The following is a 16,020-nucleotide window of genomic DNA, read 5'->3' on the forward strand; positions in this document are numbered from 1 at the left end:
ATTTTAAGGCTGGAGAAAATAATTACTGTAACTGTCAGAATTGAAAAAGGGCAGACCACTCGCAAAAAAGCGGTTTAAATGTCGGTAAAATAAATTTAGGTTGCTATAAAGGAAAACAAGAAATTCAGAAACGATTTCATATGTGATCTTGAAATGTAAATGTGATTTCATGTTTAGTGATTGAAGTATAGGTGAATTGCTATATAAGTTTGTATTTAGATGAATTCAAACAATATTTTAGCAAGAAGTATTAATAAAGAATAGAATATATCGTGGTAATTTTTCCTGGAAATGTTCTGAATCTGGACCTGTGGAAACTGGTCTTTTGTACAAACCTGATATGAGAGATGACCTGTCTTGAGAGACCACATTTTGTTGGCAGAAGGGGCGGTCTCTCAACATGTTTTATTGTATTAGCATGTTGTTTTTCTTTTTAATAAGTGACTTCTTATAATATCTAGTTGGTCCTAAATAACAAAATATGCTGCTCAGACATCTTATACGTCTACTGCAGCTACCATCTTTATAATCTTGTTATCGCTACCACTCCTGCATGAATGGTCATATTGGCATTGGGTTTTCACTTAACGACTTCTTCCTATGTCAAATTGGCTGATCTGACTTCCAATATCGCCACCATAATTGTCATCTTGACAGTCCTGTTGCTACTTCTAGATGGCTAGTCATATCGATATTGTGTTTTCACCAAAATATTCCTTATGATGTCTAGCTTGTCCTAAATGGAAATTGTGCCAATCTGATATTCAATATCATCATCATGACAGCGATCTTGAAAATCTTAGCATCATTACTCCAAAAAGAACAGAAAGACATGCCAGCTTGAGATTTCCACCAGAAGACTTCTTATCATGTCATGTTGGTCCTAAATGAAAATGGAGCAACATGACAACAGCTAATTTGAAAATCTTGTTATTGGTGAAGAATATCAGAGATGGTTTCAATACTATGCAGTTAAAATTATTATGGAATATTCTCATCTTGAATTCCTGGAATTATTTAGGCCAGTAGATCTTCAGTCCTGGTGGAACTCTCGTTTTTCATATGGAAAACATAGCACTGAACTGTGCCATTTTCTAATGTAGGAAATTACGGAGTATATGACTTGCATATTTTGTCACACTGGAGTAAAAATGTGGCATGTGCACTTGCAATTCAGTATGGGCAGAAATCAGAATTTCCACCTGCAGGAGACTCCAGTATACACATATTGTAAAATTGGTACATTAAAACATAAAAGTACATATATTTAAAAAAAAAAGAAACAGACAACCTTTTTATTTTATTTAATCTTAAAATGGCAAGCTAAATACCATATTGTGAAGATTGAAAGCACTGGTCAGCTACATTCTGATTCTTGATAAACTCGGGTGAGTTCCAAGTGCTTTGAGTCTCATCCATAGGTTTCATTTGAGTATACAGATTCTAGTTATAAAAAAATTATGTTGAATGATAACCAAATTCCTCGAGATTTGCTTTTACATACATAATGAGGCTAAGATTTTTCTCTTATATGATGGGGGGGGGGGGGAAACTTGGTTGTGGGTGTGGAACGTTCAATATGCTACTTATGCAGTCCAGCTTCAATATTAGTCCCACCAAATAATTGTTACTCTATTTACGATATATTGGTCATATGTACATATACACATGAATTTTGAGCAGAGTTTGGATTTAGTGTATTCCTATAAAGTTGATAGAGGGCACGTGGACAAAGGTAAAGGCTTGGACGGGAGGTTGAGTGACAGTAATGTACATAATTGATGGCGAAAGGGAGTATCTATCTGATTCACTTATTTGATTCGAAGGATCTATACTGATCTCTTTCACAATACTGATTATGTAAATATATATTTGTTCCATGATTTTTGAAAGGACTCTGATCTTTAGCTCCACTGCTCATAAAACAGAAAATCTTGTGTGATGGTCTGTTGTCCATCTTCCATCTGTCAGCACAAGTTTATTATCGTTATTCCTTCTAAACTACTTTGAGTATTGACGTGAATCTTGACACATTGACCATCTTGAAAAACTTTGTATTGCTTCTTCTCTTAAATGGATAGTAATGTCGGCATGGAGTTTTTAGTAGAAGACTTCTGATTATGTCTAGTAGGTCCTAAATGTACATGATGATGATTTGACGTCCGATATGGCCACCAACATGGCCATCTTAAAAATCTTATCTCCACTCCTTCCGAATGGATGGCCATATCAGCATTGGGGTTTTACTAAAAGACTTCTTAGGATATCTTATTGGTCCTAAATGAAAATGGTGCCAATTGTATATCCAATATGGCTGCTATGACATCCATCATGGCAATCTTGTTATAGCTACTTCTACTGAAAGGATGGTCATGTTGACATGGTGTTTTCACCAACTTCAGATGATGTCTAGTTGTTCCACAATGAAAATGGTCACAATCTTGAGCCCAATATGGCTGTCACAGAAACTAGTTTGAAAATCCTGTTTTTGCTAAGGAATATCAGCAATGGTTTCAACACTTATTGTTTAAAAAGAACAAATGCGTTTGTATTGATGACATGAAAACTATTTTCGGCCAGTATACCATCAGTACATTCTAGAGGCTGTTGTTTTCTTATTGAATTGCCATTTATTTGTAGAATCCCCAAACTTGTAAGGTGTGCTGCAGTGGAAGTGACCATATTATGCTTAATATTAACTATGACAAAAGTGAACACCTATTAGACATTGAGGTACAAGATTTACTATATCATATAAACCCTGGTATACCTCACACAAAACTGTAATGAAACCGTGTTGTTTAGTTGTATCACTCCTTCCTCGAGTTACAGAATAGTATTCGAAGTTATTATAAATTAACCTTGTACCCTAATTATTTTGTCAGCCAGGTGAGTAATCTCAGTCCAATATGAGCATCTTACCTCTAGTATGATTTATGATAGGATCACAGAACTTGGTAAATGTTTTCCGGTTTATATACTGTATTTTGCTATGTAAAATCAGTCCTACTCGCTAATAACAAATAAACATTTGCCTTCTCACAGACACCATTTTGTTTTAATGTGCATGTTTTAACTCTGACTGTATGCAGCTAGAGGCTTTTCATTTTGTGAAATGTATGGGATCCCTTACCCAGTACACAAAATTCAGTATCCACGAAAATGTAATTTACCCAGTTTACAAAATCAGGTATCCATGAAATTTAATTTTTCCCTAAACCACAAAATTAAATGAATTTACATTTTCTTATTGCTTCCTTAAAAGTGAGCTTTTGGTGTGGTTCTGCATTTGTTGTATGTTGTCAATCATCAGTGTCTAGTGTGTACCTTGGGCTGAAATTTATATTTTACATCCTCACCTTTTACATTTTAGCTCACCTGACCATAAGGTGCACATGTATGGTTATGGATGAAATATTATGCTGATTAAACGAATCTTAATTTGAATGTGTGCTCTTTTTTATTGCTTTGTTGAAACATAGAATGTAATAACATTTACCTAAGACTCATATGAGTATAGAGTTTTTTTGAAGCCAGGTAAAACTTGATGCAAAAGCGTTTTTGTGTATCTACCTATCTATCCGAACATCTACATATAATGTCACTGATGTAACTCACTCTATGAGAAGGGACTGTTCACTGCCTCTTTTCTAACTTTCGTCATTTCTTCCCCTTTCTTTCCTCCTTATGTAAGCAACTTCATACACAATGCCATACACGTTTTCATTGTTTCTACTTTTATCTTCTTTCTTTTAATTCTCATCTTATATCAACTCCTTCATTGTTCATATGTATGCTCTATATACCATGCCTAAGTGGTTATGTTTTAGCTAAGAGAATATTCACTATGTCTTCAGCAATTTAAAATTGTTGTTATTACAACTCAATTTCGTCTGCTATATATTCACACATATTTAAAATGTTTCTATCGTCAAAAGGAGAAAAATATAAACCATTGGCTTTCGTTCTAATCATTTACCTTCTGTATTACAGAACTTGCTATTTCGAACTACACAGGTATAATATCAAGTATGTTTAAACTAAAAGCCATATTTAGAGTACTGAAATGGCTTATAATGTATGAAAAGATTGATTTTCACAAGACATATCTTGTGCATAATGTCTAAATGGAACCGCTCCAGAGTACCTACATGATTTATTGATCTGTTGTTTTACACTTAATACCAGTTGAGATCAACATCACATATGAAACCTTCATCATTCAAAGACAAGAATTTAACAATTTTAAAAAAGTTTCCAATAATCTGGTATAGTTCTGTTGGAAAAGCTTTCAGAAGCTGTAAAAGCTTCAGAATTTAATATGCTCTAGACATGTTGAACTAATTAGTAATTAATAATTTTCAACACCGCACAATGACTTGAGTTCTCCACTTTCTTTCATTAACAAACTTTCTGGATGGCTTGAACTTTGATGGTTCAAAGGTCAAGGTCACTGACTAAAAGAAGAAAATTGGTTTCTACACAATAGCATCAGCCTTTTCATCTCAACCAAACTCTGTGGACGGCTTGCACGTCGGGTAAGAAAGAAGTCCGTCATTTTGGAGGTCAAACAGATCAGCTGCAATAATTACACTCTGGAAATGGCTCTGTGTAGTGTACTGTCCCCCCCCCCCCACATAGTAGATCAATTTGCAAAGTGTTTCTTAATAGCTGTACAATTTGTAATGTAAAGATCCATGCACTTCACATATGAAAATATGCTTGTAAATGACGATAAAATTACTCTTTCTCTAAATCCAAACTATTTTCAAAGTTGCACCTGACCCAAATGTCTTCAAAAGAGCTCATTTGAGCATCATGTTTCTATACATGCCTAAAGTCAAATATGTGATGAAAATATCATAAAAATAATGATATTTGTAATATTTAATATTAATTGGTGCCAAATACAATTCTAAAAATATAATAATTTTAATAAAAACATTTCATGAAAAATAAAACCATGCATTTGATATAAATAATGCATAACAAGATTATTTGGAAATTTGCATGTATTCCATACTGACAGAAACTACGGAAGTACTGATACAGTGAAAAACTACTGTGGTATGTCCTACTGGAAAAATTACCTTGGTAAGCCAATATATCGGTAATACAACACTCCTCTAGAGGTCAGCTCTAAACTCTTGTTGTTACTACTTCTGAATAAATGGTCATATCATTATGGAGTTTTCTCTAAATGAATTATTATACTGCATTGCTGATCCCAAATTAAAATGGTGCTGATCTAATGCACTTAATGTGGTAATCTTTAAAATATTTTCTTTGCTTCTTCTTTTTAAATGGAAAAATCAGTTTGACATGAACTGCTTCATCAGAAAAGTTCTTACGGTGACTTAACCATGAAATGGGCACTGTCTTAGCTATCTTCAACATATTGGTATATATGCTAATTCTAAATGGATAACTATATCAAATTATGATTATTTGATGGTCTTGAATGAAAGTGGTACCAATCGATCATCCAGTATGGCTGCTACGACGACTGTTCTCAAAAGCATGTTCTCACTACTCCCCTTGAATGGATGATTATTAAGAAATAGGGTTTTAACCAAGACAATTATAACGATATCTGCTTTCTCCAAAATGAAAATGGTGCCAAGCTGACATCCATTATTCACACATCAGCAGCTAATTTAAAACTCTTTTTATCGTTGAAAAATATCAGATTTCAACACTCGGCAGTTGAAAGGAAGAAGGGGTCTTTCTTTGAATTCCAGGAAATTCTTTTCACCCAGTAGAGTGTTAGTCCTTTTGAAGGACTCTTATTTTCTTCTTTCATTTTGCTGAAACAATAACTTAGATGCAAATTTTGCTCCAGAATGAAGATTATTAATATACACTATATACAAAGTACACTAGAAGCTTATGTTTGAATGGGTATTGTCCATCTTTATCTAAATTGTTACTACTTAATACTGAAAATTATTATAAACTGTTAATTTAATGTATGATTGTTAAAATCTGCACTTCATTTTGTAGCATAATAATTTGTCATGACAATGTTGTCTCTAACATTATTGTTGCAGACTGAACTTTCCTTTCTTACTAAATTTGTGATATGTGAATTTATAGTTTCTGTCCTGCAAGGTCATACATTTCAAACTGATTAAATGGTACTGTAAAAGAGTGGTCGTCCTTGTCAAAATGGTAAAAATAAACTGTTGTGCTGTCAGTGAGTGGCATTTCTTGAGAGGCCTTTCTCAGTATTAGAACGGTGACTCCCAGGAGTGGGACAACTGTACCAAATTTACCAGTATATAATACCTTTCAAGCTCTGAACAGAATGAACTACAAATCTTGTAGCATAATATGGCAGCCTTGTTTACTGCAAAAATTAGAATGAACATCATGGGTCATATTCGTTTGGAGCATTATCGGATGGCAGGTCTTGGTCAAAACAGTTCACAGCCGGGTTATTGCTATATAAAATAAAATTTGGGCTTTATTACTGACCATGATGTCACCTCATTAGCACACCATATGCCAAATGTATGGCCACAGTAAAATGCCTTGATAAATAAAACTCAATTTTTTTTTCTTCTAAAATTCGACAAAATTTCAGATATTTTTGTCAAAATGCCAGAAAAACTTGGCTTCTTAAATATTTTTTATTTACGCCCATTAGATAATTGGAAAATATTATCGGTGTGTTTTCAATGCTAAGACATCTAAAATGTGTGGAATACAAATTGATAATTTCAAAATCTAAGCATATATCCCACATGTCATAAGTATATTTTTTCTACTACCCAGATATTCTTTGGAAGGAGTGGTGATGGCACTTTTTTAGTTTGCATGAACGATCTAATGTATTAAACAAAAAGTGTAGATGTGGCACAGTGTTAATTCTCTAAAGCCACTAGTGTGATGTAACAAATAATTGGGTGGGATCTATATAGGCCGTATTATAATTATGGTACACGTGCGCATTGTCCTTTCTGACTACCAATCTCTCTCTCTCTCTCTCTCTCTCTCTCTCTCTCTCTCTCTCTCTCTCTCTCTCTCTCTCTCTCTCTCTCTCTCTCTCTCTCTCTCTCTCTCTCTCTCTCTCTATATATATATATATATATATATATATATATATATATATATACACCTTGCAGTGTAAGTGACAGATAAACGTGATCTAGGTTATGAGCTAACATTCTAATACAAATGAGTGCTGATTAACAAGCTTTAAATTAACCCAAATTTTACCATATTATTATAAAATTGTTCTCATTACTGTTTTACAACATGATTAACATCAATAGTGTCTAGTTAGTCGTAAATGAAAATGATGCAAGACTTACATCCTATATGGCTATCACGCAAGAATATAAAATATGATTGGAACACTCGGCATTTAAGATAATGGAATGTTCTTATCTTGAATTCCAGCCCAGTTAAGGGACTTTTGTATAAATAACTGCTTTGAGATGAGAGTAGTCAAACTTCGCAAGTTCTGGTGTTTTTCAAAACATGTCAATTTTGTTAGGGCCATGTCGGTTTGTTGACAATATGCAAGATTTACGTACCTCCAAATTTTGACAGCATGACAATGTGTGAAAGATTTGCACCTCCAATACTGAAGATTTTTCAGTTCCATGGAGGAACTCCAGATAGCAATCAAGATATGTATTAGATAGACCTTTGCGAGCTACCACAACAAAGTTAAAAGGCTAAGTGTTTGGAACTGTTTTCTTTCGACTCTTGTCATAGCGGTACATAGTTCTGATTGCAATTAATCTTGGAAAAAATATTAATAACACGGAAACAACAGTAAATATGGAACCGAAATATTAGGAAGGTTTATTAATGTTTTCATTTTCTTTTATTTGTCATAACTGATATATATTTCGAGAGTGTGTGTCTGTACACACACATACACACACACTGATTTCTGCCATTAGTGTGCCTCAGTAATCATCAACTTGGATATGTGCTTACCTGCAACCTGAAACTCCTGCGTCTGGTGTTCGGCCTCTGGTCGGGTAACACCCGTCAGCCTATTTACCTTGACAGCCTGGTTGCCATCCAGAAATGCGCAGTATGGGTTCCGGCCACCACGTCTCCCAAAGACATTCTTGCATCCTTTACATTCCCATCCAAACCCACTGTGTTGTTCTATCAAGTGCCTCCTCAAAACAGACCTCCTGACAAAACGAAAATCGTGGCATACTCCACACTCCCTCTGAGTGTCATACGCATCATGATATCATCTTATTACAGTTCCATCTTCTTCCACAGGTTGTTCAAACAACAAATTAACAGACAAGACTGCTTCATTTCCAAGTATCATGGCATTGGGTGACACACCAGTAGCCCAGTTTCATTGGTTTTGGTCAAAAGGCCACCGACAAAGCATGTATAATTTGATTCGCCCTCTCCACCATTCAGTCTGACTGTGGTATGTTAGTTCTTGTCCTGATTTTCTCAGTACCACACAACTTGCACATCTCTGCAAAAATCAGAGATTCAAAATTGGAACCTTTATCTCTGTGTATAAAGCTAGAAACTCCAAATACTGTTATTAATCTCTCCACCAGCACACTAACAACAATGGTTGCTTCTTGGCTTTGTATGACAAAGGACAAAAGCATCCGTCCATCTAGAATATACTTGTTTCCTTTTTCAGTACGAGGCAAAGGTCCCATTATGTCAACTACAATCCTTTCTAGTGGTGCTCCTACATAATATAACCTAAGCGGCGTGTTAGGTCGCTTCATTGGTGTCTTCTGAAACGCACAAATGTCACATTTTGGGACCCATTCTTCACATCCCTCCTTAAGCCATACCAGAAAAATCTACCCCTAACTTTTTGAAGAGTTTTCTTACTACCTAAATGTCTAGCAGTGGGAGCGTCGTGCAGTTGTGTCAAAACAAAGCCACGTAATATTTCTGGCATCACTATGAGCCAGGCTACGTGGTTTACAACTGCGCCGTTCCACTTATATTACAACATACAGTTTTTCATTTCTAGAGACTCCCACCTGGCCCAATAAAACTTTTCAACTCAACACCCTCTCTGGCCAGCTCAGACCACACCGGACGAGAGTAATTTGCTGTCCACTCCCACAGACTTTTAATGATTGTGTCTTTTCTTTGGGCAACTATTAGGGAAGCTTTACTTAACACCACTCTTCTGAAGTCGTGTCATTTTTAGTGATAAGGGGATTAAAACCATCAGGTGGACATTCAGTCTCACCTTTCTTTGACTGTGATCTAATGACCACGGAAATAAATTCCATGTATTAACTACACTTTACTGATACATTGTTTGCATCAAGCATTAAAACGGTAGAAGGTTCACCATGCAGTTTTTCACCTCACTACTTCATATGTCAGTACCACATTGCACTCCATCTACAGGAAGTGATCTTGACAATTGAACTGATTTATTTTCATATTTGCTTTCAGCCCGACGTCAGTAAGTAAAGTTGATTTCTAGACATGGTCGTCTAGATAGTGCGTCAGCATCGGGATGGATTCTCCCTGCTCGATGTTCAATTTTAAAATCATAAGTATCTGTTCTTTGTGATTTTTAAAATGTAAAAGCCAAAGCAATGTTCCAAGATCACTTCTCACAAGAAAATACCTGCCATATAGGTACTGATGAAAGTGATTGATTGATGACACAATTGCTAGAAGTTTCATCCTGTGTTCTGCTTTTGAGAACTCTTTACTATAATTGCTGGCAACATGTTCTTCACTGTTCTGTAATTGAGAAAGAACCGCTCCCATTCCCTCATTACTTGCATCTATATCGAGAAAGAACAAATCCCCAGGATTGGGATTTGTAAGGACGGGAGACTAATTAAAGCGCACTTTAACTATTCAAATGCTTTTTTACAATCTTCAGACAAATCACAGTTTATTCCAACTTCTGTGAGCGTGTGAAGGGGCCTTGCCATATCAGCAATATTTCTACTAAAATCTCCTATAATAGAAGCACAAGCAAATAAAACTTCTGACTTGCTTTACATGCTTTGGTACATTCCAGCTCATCACAGCATCTATGTTAGATTGATCCGCTTCAACACCTTCACTGCTCAACACATGACCCAACTAGTTGATCTGTTTCCTAAATAGATGACATTTCTCAGGACTCAGATTCAAATGTACTTATGACATTGATATAAATGTTCTATGTGTTCATTAAAGATCTTTGAAAACACTATTATATCGTCCAGATAAACTAAGCATAGTTTCCAGGAGAAGCCCCTAAGGATCCATTCCTTAAGTCTCTCAAATGTGGCTGTTGCATTGCATAAACCAAAATTCATCAATGTAAACTGCCACAGGCCACTACCAGGAACTGGAAATGCTGTTTTAGGCCTATCACTGTGCAACTTTCACTTGCCAGTATCCTCTTTTCAATTCAAGAGTTGCACACAGCTTAGCACCAGATCAGGCGTTCAAAGTATCGTCCATTCTGGGAAGGGGATGTGAATCTGTGATGCTTATATCATACAACTTGCAATAGTCCACGCAAAAGCGTGTAGACCCATCTATCTTCCTCACCAACACAACTGGTGATGACCAAGGGCTAATTGATGGTTCAAAGATCACTCTACTAACCATATATTTGATTTCGTCCTCTGCATATTGGTAAGGGGAATGCGACAACTCTCTCTTAACAATACATCTTATCGTACATAGGATAAAAAATCCATGCCAAGTATCCCATCATTTTGTATATCAGCCACTAAGACATCATGTATAAATGCATGTTTTCCTAATTTAATTTTTACATTCATCTTTCCAAGAAACGGTGAAATTTCACGAGTTGCAGTCAACAAATTTAATTTTCCTGGTTCAATTTCCACAAGGTGAGTGCGAACATTAGCACAAATATATACTAGCATGGTTACTGATACATCTTGAACCTGAGTTGCAAAAAACAATCTCTCATCCCATTATTAGATGATCTATTAGTAATAGCATTGGGCCTTAATTTATATGTTAAACATTGACCCTTGTGTTCAACTGGTTCTAGTTTTACTTTGCGGACTCTGCTGAATATTCATCTTTAGCTTTTTCTGATTTATTGTAATCTGTATTGGGTTTAAAGGAATCGCCCTTCCATGCAATGTCACCTTTGTCATTCTTTCTTTGTGATCTATGCTATATTGTATCTGTTTTTGTTGTTATTATGATTGTTCTGCCATGTCTCGTGCTGTTCCTTTAATGTTTCAGGTTTACATGCAGTGAAGCTGGTCTGATTCAACTAAATAATACCCTTAAGGTCAGCAGTCATGGAGTTAGTCTCCTGAAAGTTTATCTGAAACGTTTTGCCGATCTCTACCATTTTCCGCCTCACTGAAGGTAGAATAACCACTTTCAGGACCTACAACATCGCTGTGCTTTCTGGCGGACTGCTGGCCGAAAGGCTTCCAACTGTTTGGCTAACATTATTGCATCATTCATATCCCTAGCACGTGATTCACGAATTCCAAACGCACGTCAGATTCAGGGACTGCATCTATAAAATGATCCCTTGCTAAAGTGGAAATTGCTGCTGTTGGAGTTCCTGGATAAACTTGACGAGCCAACGTTTTATAGACTGCGCCAATTACGATATTGACTCATCCTTTCGCTTTGTGCGAGTTTGTAGTTTGGCCCTAAAAATCCCACCTCTGTTCGTATAACCATATCACAAGTCATGTACATTAGGAAGACTGCTGTAGTCTCCTCTTGGAGCTGATTTCATTTCATTTAGTAAGGCACGTGCACCCCCAGTGAGGCTGCTTCCTTAACACAATGAATTTAAGTTGTAATCCCAACCATTTAGCTCTAATACGGTCTCAAACTGAGATAATTATTCATCTAAGTCTTCTGTTCAATCATACAACTGAGACTTCATTTTGAAAGATCCATTATCTTTATGATTGTGTGATCGCACAGGTGAGGTAGAGTTAGATCATGAACCGTTACTGCATTACCTCTTGATACCGAACCATTCAGTACAGATTGGTCAGGCCGAATCCGCAGCTCCTGCAGCGAAGAATTGCTGACTATATTGATCAGAATTGCCTTAAAGCACACACCTAATTGTTGAACTAATAGTACCTCTAGACTCACTCTTATGCCTAAAGATTATTTATTATTTTTCTGATTGAAGAAGAACCAACCCTGATGCAACTAGAATGTTGCTGCTGTTGTTTCAAATCAGTCAACAACTCATAATGTTGGTTTTGGTCACCTCCGCCGGTCTTATCAGTTTTAAAACCCACACCGTGAATTTGCAACTTCTAACCCAAGATTTTCCTGACCCTGCGAAACAAAGCCGTTTATGGAAAATGCACCAAATTCTCTTGGATTGCATGTATTTGCTCTATCATCATTTGCCATGTCAGGGCAAACTGATTTTCTATTTTTGACTCAGTGCTAAGCAGTCTTGCTTGAACTTAATCAGTTACATAAGTGTTTGAAGTAACAATTCCCAAATCTTCTGATTTATGATAGTTATCATACGGGGGAATAACTGTATTACGGAAATAACAACCACAAAAAGTATATATATATATATATATATATATATATATATATATATATATATATATATATATATATATATATATATATATATATATATATATATATATATATATATATATATATATATATATATATATATATATATATATATATATATATATATATATATATATATATATATATATATATATATATACGAAAAGGTATATAATTCTGTTCTGCAGCTTTCACCAAATAGTTTTATATCAAAACAAGGGGATCCCACTGCTGCCCCCAAATTGTGTCACTTCGCCCTTAGTGGACGGGCGATGGATTCAGAAAGGGTCCCTCTTATCATTAGCTTTTGGTTCACATGAGGGTGTTCTATCGTATTCAGTGGGAACGTTCTTATTCTAAGGGTGCAATTAATGAGAAGATGCGTCAAATAAAGGTAACATTATTTAATAACAGAAAACATGAGCCAAACAAATCAAGTGACTTACATGAAGTATTTGTGAAATTATAGTGTGACAAAAGTATAAATAACATTATGATGCAATAATTATGATCCAAAACGCTGTTAGCATAAGTTCAATCAGTTAGTAGAACACAAATTTGTTTTTAAAGATTGTTAACTAAGATTATGATTAACAGCAAGCAGCAACGGATTACATATGCTTTTCTAACTGAAAGTATTTTTAGATACAGATGTGCGAAGCTGAAGCATGCAAGTGCATGATATTGCAGTGTGTCAAGCAACTAACAAGCAAAAAGTCTAAATTTCCATGAGTATATTGTTATTTCTTATATGCAGGGTTAATATGGTTATTATTGAGTCATGCAAGGTATTGGTGTTTAGTATGTTCTCATTTATTCTTTATTCATTCATAAGGGTGGGTGAATAACATAAATGACAGAACCAAATCGGGTTCACATTTTACTACTGCTGGTGCACTATAGTCTTTTGTACTTAATGTTCTTATGGTTTCGGGTGCATATGCACCAAAGCCTAAGGTTCTGGTTCAAAGTTTCAGGTTTGGGTTTATGAGTGTACCAAGCGTGTCTGGATCACTGCCTCTCTGATTTATTACCCATCTTCGTGCAGTGGTATGCTCACAATCAGAAGACAAAGTTATATCAAATTAATTTCACACAAAAAATGTACATTCTATAAAAAGAATGAATTATGAATATAGCTTTTGTGAATTTAGAATAATAAATTATAGATACATTGAATCTAAATATAGTTGTTAGATGCTGATGTATGCTATTTACCTTCTATTTAAATTCCAAAAGAAATAAGCCCAAAACTAGTAATTTTACTAAAGTCACTAAACAAAACTCTACTAGTGTTATTTATTAAATGGAAATAGACAAATTTAGCATTTTTAACATCACAACATCTGCTTTTAAGGTTGGCTGAGCCATTTTTTCATTCGCGCCTTCGACAAAGACTGGAGAGTGACAAAGGTCGTGATAGATAGATTGATTCATTACATTAAAGTGGCTTGAGCATGATCATACATGTGTCACTGGTTAATGCATGCATCGTAGGCTGCTAATTATTCATCGGTGAAATTATCAAAGCATTCCAAGGCGTTAATGTACTCAGGGAGTGCTGCTAATTAAGCCGTCAGGTAGCGGAACAAGTTGTTCTATGGTACCTGAATGAAAGGCTGTCATGAGTGGGAATAGACTCATCATACACTCATGTTTCAGTCTGCATCCTTCAATTTGTGTATATTAGTGGGAGTAGTACCAGCACTCACTAATGTATTATGTTGCAGAGGTTTACGCTTTGATGTTTAGCTTATGGGCGCATTGCACGATTAATTATTTGGTGTCCTACCGAGACATGGGATGATGCAGGAGAGGTTTGCCGTGTTTCTTCCACGGTATTGGCCTGAAATTTGCGTCTTGCACGAATTTTGAATTTTGAAAGCATTGCCGAAAATTGTTCTGATAATTGCCGGAATTTGGAAGAAAAAAAAAGATATCTGTGCTGTCTTGTATTAGTTGTTAGGGGCGATACCTCGGATGACAGCCATTTGTGCTATTTAGATTTCTCTTTTGTCACCCTGTGTTACTGGCCCTGATGGTCCTGGGTTTAGACCACTTATATGAGCTAAAAGTTTGGGTTTTTGCATAACCTACTTGTTATTATTTTGGTTGGCCCAGATGATCGTGGTTGTTCGGACCACCTTGTAACTTTAGGTTTTGGTGTCAAGTAATTTTCATAGTGAGGTCCCTCATAACCAAACTGTTTCCCCAGTTCTACCAGTTCTTTCATAGAAGTCATTTCAAAAGTTTGGTGGTGACCAACCTTAAAGTGCAGTTGTATACAAAACACGTAATTACCACAAACCGTATTTTCTTTCACGAAATGCAACAAAAATATTAAATACAAAAAAATAAAGTAATATTAGGTATCTACCTAACCTTGGTGCATTGTCAAACGCATCTGAAACACACAGAAAGCATACAAATATAATAAAACAATTTCAGTGCTGTTATATCCGAAATGATCCAACTTCTGACACCATTTGTAACAAGATAACCGGGTGGGATATCTCGGATTAACAACAGAACACGTTTTGACGACACAGATATATGGTTTAATATGGCGATTTACATGAGTAGTGGATGGTGAAGATGTGTGCGTATTTATAATCCAAATGTTGGATCTATTTAACAAAAAACGCACAGTTTTAAAGATGGAAAAAATATACAAATAAATTTAGTTCAGTAACCCTAAAATACAGGATAAATGATTTCACAAATGATTCAATAATGGAAAGATGAATATAGTTCACTCAAATAGTAAACGATGTAAGTCTTTACACATAGTAAAAAATGTATTCGCTCAGGTAGCGAAATTATGTCACTAAACAAGAACGGATATACAATCTATCCTTCCAGTCCTGAATAATACACTGGGTCTTACTAACCCAAAATTAGCATACAGCTAAAAATACATGTGTGGAGATGCACTCCGTCACCCGTGCACCATATCCGCTCCACAGCTCCTCTGAATCAATTTCACAACCAATATAGACTCCGGACCCTCGGAATACTATGATCACTTGAAACATTAGACCCTCCGGACACTTGAAATATTAGACCCTCCGGACCCCCTGGTCCTTTGACGGCTCTACAGCTGGGTCACCTTAGTCCCTCTGGTCCCTCCGGACGCTAGACATTAGACGCTCCGGCACCTTAAACGCTCCGGACACACGGACGTTTCTACACTCTGACAACACCGGACACCCCGGATATTCCTACCATCAAAACACTCAGCTGAAAATATACCCGATACAGTGTACTACACTTGATACAGACATAACGTAAGGACGTTATACATGGTAAGTTAAAAAGATTATATTATTATGGCAATTACAAAACAGAGGTTCAATAGTAAACCTAACCCTGCTTGATAAGACAATAGTAAACAACTTTTTTTTAAAAATGTAACTTTACATTACCAATACAAATCCTGCACTACGTCGCAACAAGAATAAAAAATGCACGAATTATGGT

The sequence above is a fragment of the Sinohyriopsis cumingii genome, chromosome 9, assembly GCF_028554795.1.
Source record: "Sinohyriopsis cumingii isolate HCF-2022 chromosome 9, ASM2855479v2, whole genome shotgun sequence".
Lineage (NCBI taxonomy): Eukaryota > Metazoa > Mollusca > Bivalvia > Unionida > Unionidae > Sinohyriopsis > Sinohyriopsis cumingii.